Here is a 4,370-nt window from a genome sequence, read left to right as displayed (position 1 = left end):
ATATCAAATATGATATGCCTGTCAATCTTGACGAGATAGTCAATTTGTTCGAAGGCCTACACCCGAGAATGATGCAGTTTACCAGCTTGGTGTATGACTATCAGCAGATCGAATAGCTATCAGAACTTGGCAGGGCGCGGAATGTACATTGAACTTTCTTGTTTAAGTTGAAACAATTATGCCGCAGAAATGATGTATATAGCTTAAAAAGCTGCTGTAAAACAAATTTGTGATTCGCCTAAAATGGGTCTAAAAATGCAGGAAATGAGGTTTCTGGGAACCTAGATTTTCAAAAATTTCCGGGGGAGCATGCCCCCGGACCCCCCTAGTAAGAGCGCCTCCAGCGCTCAGCAAGATTTGGGGCTCAATGAACACCCCTATCTAACCCTTACCTACGCGCCTGATATCTGTGTGTCCGCTGTTTTTTTCTGTTTAATATGACTCGTAATCGTTGATTGGTATGCTTCGATCCGTATTTTGTTAGTCAGATCTGTACGTGTATTAATTGTTTCTACTCGAAGGGGAGTTATTTCACGTTAACCATTTGCTTGATTAATTTTTCTAGTTCATTTGAGAATCTAAATGGAAATTTAGGGTTTGCCGTTGTCGTAAACGTGTTGCTATCTATAAAACGTTTTTTTAAACAAGAGAAATCTTTACCTAAGCAGAAAACGGTAACTTTTTAATAGTACTGTAAAAAAATCACAGTAACAATTACGTTTATCTTTGATATAAACAGTACATAAGCGTTTTGTTAGTTAGGAGTATGATTTGCTTCTGGTTGGGCGGGAGGGGGGGGGGGGGGGGTCATCAGAAAAAAATTGTTTCTGGTGGGGGGGGGGGCCATGTGGAAAAAAATTGCATGCTAGGGGGGGGTCATACAGTTTCGTAGTGGTAAATAACTAAATCCCACCAGCCCCCCCATGCTCATAAAAATGAACGGTCCCTTAGATTTGCGAATTATTCCGAAAGACGTTGAGACTTTGTTAGCCACATGTGAGATTTCGGACTTCCAGTTTAATTTAGTCTGTTTGTTTGCTGTTTGTCTGGAAAGATCGTTTAAGCCAATCAAATTTTGTTGATTCAAGATTTCGTAAGAGATAAAGGTCGGTTCATTTACGTACAGCTGAGATTGTAGTAACCTCCCTGGCAGACACTCTTTTGGTTAAAAGATTGCGTGACGAGCCAAAAGAGCGTCTGCGAGGGTGGCTAGGATCGTCAATAGTGGAAAGAATTATCTACGGCGGCGGAGTGTGAATATTTTACGAGAGAAAACTTGAAGTTCTGTGATTAAATCTTGAAAACGTGAAAACTGTGACAGTGTGGGATTACTGTCTTTTTCCCTACATTGATATTTTGGATGTATCTCAGCCATCATTGATCCATCCTTTGGCCGAAAAGTCGGTTATTGAAAAGGTTTACAGATGTAAACTTAACTTCCATGGCACACCTCCTCTAGCCGAGACCGGTACAGGGATCAAGAGCGTAGAACGGTGTTTATACACAAAAGCGATCACGGCGTCTATGTTCATGCTTCTTTGTTCCAACTGGTTCTTTGTTCCATCTACCATAATTTTAGGATTAATTGATAATTGATAGATAGATAGATAGATAGATAGATAGATAGATAGATAGATAGATAGATAGATAGATAGATAGATAGATAGATAGATAGATAGATAGATAGATAGATAGTTTGTTATGGATAATCATATATATGGCAGCCAAAAGGCTGAATTGTATACTTATTTACATAAATGTGAATATGCAACGCGTTTCAAATTCCAAGCTCACGACAACACTATGCTGAGGTCACATTTAACGACCAGCGGGAGTCGTGTTTTTTAGTCCTTCATCCAATATTTTATTGTTTTCCATTAAAATTCCGTAGTCTTTTTTCATTAGCTGAAAATAACGTGGACTTCTTCTATAAACCCCTCGCAGACACCCTGTCAAAATTACCGGAGGGACCTTTTTTTTTTAGTTTCTCCCAGTAAAGAATTACCAATGGTCACTGAAGGCGACAAAACAAACTTTTATGGTCTTTTATTGCAGACTCAAGAAGGCCTAGTTAAGAGTTGGTGTCGAATGGACAATTTTTAGTGCACTACAACATTCCCTATGTTATCGGTAGTGCAATTATCCGGTTATTCCCAGTTTCGATCACTCGATTTTGGAAATGAGATCACCAACAGACCGTTGTTGTCCATCTTTTCATTGTGTCACATACCTCGGGGTTCGAACTATAGCTTTTGTTCGATGTTGAAGCAATGAAGACATTCCTAAAATTAAGCAATGTACACGACATATAAAAAACAGTAATGCGACAACCGTACAGATGAAGCCTGAGAGCGTTCACAAGTAGTATGTTGAGCGGGAGAATTTTGAACTGTTACTCGGCTGGCTGGGAATTTCCCTCATTATCTAGCTGGGAGCTGGAATTTCACTCATTGTCTTCCTGGAAGTGCGGAACACCTTTTTTTCTCACAGCAACATCGAAAAACTCAAAAAAATGTTTTATTAGTGTTTCATTATCATGTTTTTGTCTATTATTCTTCATTTTGCAAATAATCTTCATTGGGTGCCCCTGCTATTTTACATTTTATTATCATTATTTAGCATTGTTAATTTACAACGATTAGAGTTAGCGTAATTCTAGTAGTTTCTCTTCAATTCCAAGTGGCCACAGGTTTATTAGCCACGCTTTTTAAAGAACCAGTCTCGTTAAACAACGATATAACTTATTCTTACCCTGACGTACAAGATAATGGCAGCTAGAAGTAAAACAGCGGTACTTTCTCTGTCCCAGACCTATGCAGCTTCTCTTTATAGGGAAGGTTGCTTTTCGGTGGAAAACATCGGTGTTCAAAACATCAATAAACAGACTTCATAGTTTCGTGGGCCCGACAAGAAACTAGAATCGATCACGGCAAAGTTGAGCACTGAGGGATACGCTAGTTGTACTTCGATGTCAACGACTCAGATCACCAAAACCCAGTATTTCCCGGGCTAATATGGCAGTGTGTAACGCCTGACGGAAACATGTCTTTTTGGCTTAGTACGAAAGAGATAGAATTGACCAAAACTGTTGTTTTCATTAGAAAGAGCATATTCTAAACCCCGGGAAAAATGCTTTTTTTTTTTTAAGTTCTTGGGCTAGAACTGACTGAGTGGAAGATAACCCAAAGTTTTCTTTGTTTTTTCTTTTCAAGGAAAATTATAGTGATACTTTTCAAGTGGTATATCAGTCAGTCTCCACGCGGATGGAATAAAAAGCTAAAACATTCTAACCCTTGTACCGTCTGGAACGTCAGACAGACTGTTTTAGTGGCGGTATGGTACAGCGGCTCTAACAACTCTATGCCCTTATTCTTCTTGTTTTCTTTTCTTTTTTTACTGTTGCAATAGTTCGTATAAGTTCAAGGCCGATATCGCCAGATAGCTATTCAGGCATCTATAACGCCGTTCAGTTTGTTGTTGACTACCAATTTTTGGCGCGCATTTTACCAACTTTACTGGGGGTTAGCACTGGCTATCATTGGCCGTTTTTATATTAGAGGACGCATTATCCGTCTGGACGAACTTGGGCATCTGCTTATGCGTCTCTAGTATAAAGAAAAGGCACAGGACACACTGCGCGTCTGGACGACCTTTCTTCCGTTGTGCAACGGAAGATGTTCTGTTGAGGAGGAGCGAAAGTAGATCACATCCTTCAAAACCGATGAAAATTGCCCTATTCATACTCAGCCATTTTGTTTCGTTGATTCTCGAAAACAATCCAAAAACTTGCCACTGAGAACCCAAGGAGTCAAAGGGGAAAGGCATGATGCATCTACTTAGTCTACAGCCAATGAAACGAAGACAACAGCAAATTGTACACGATTTCAATGGCAGGTGTTTTTTATAAACAATAGAAGTCAAGCAAATTGACACAAAAACATACAACATTTATACATCAATTCGACCAGTTGAAAGAAACAACAAGTCATACAAAACAAATTGCTTTCAAAATATCTAAATTAATTATTATTGGCTGTATTTTATGACCTAGTCTTGAAAATTAGTCTTTTTTTTTTTCGTGAGCTGAAAAAGAATATTGCTGATTAACCTTAATTCTGATCATGAACACGCTTCTCGCATCAGATCTCGCTGGCCGATACGAAATAAGTGCAAAGTAAATTAGTGGAATAGGCTGACCATCATGATCTGATATTGTTTTTTTTTTTACATTTGTTGCTACCCACCTACCATAATAAATTATTTACAGGTGAAAAATGGCTGTAAACGGTGTTTGAAGACATCAACGCCCGCGTGTCTTAAGCAAAGCGACCAAGGGTTAGGGGCCGATTACATGGCGAACTGAAGTTTCC

Source organism: Pavona decussata, unplaced genomic scaffold, assembly GCF_977016875.1.
Source record: "Pavona decussata unplaced genomic scaffold, jaPavDecu1.1 SCAFFOLD_57, whole genome shotgun sequence".
NCBI lineage: Eukaryota > Metazoa > Cnidaria > Anthozoa > Scleractinia > Agariciidae > Pavona > Pavona decussata.
The sequence above is the reverse complement of the archived record's forward strand: the minus strand, read 5'-3'. Positions refer to the sequence as shown.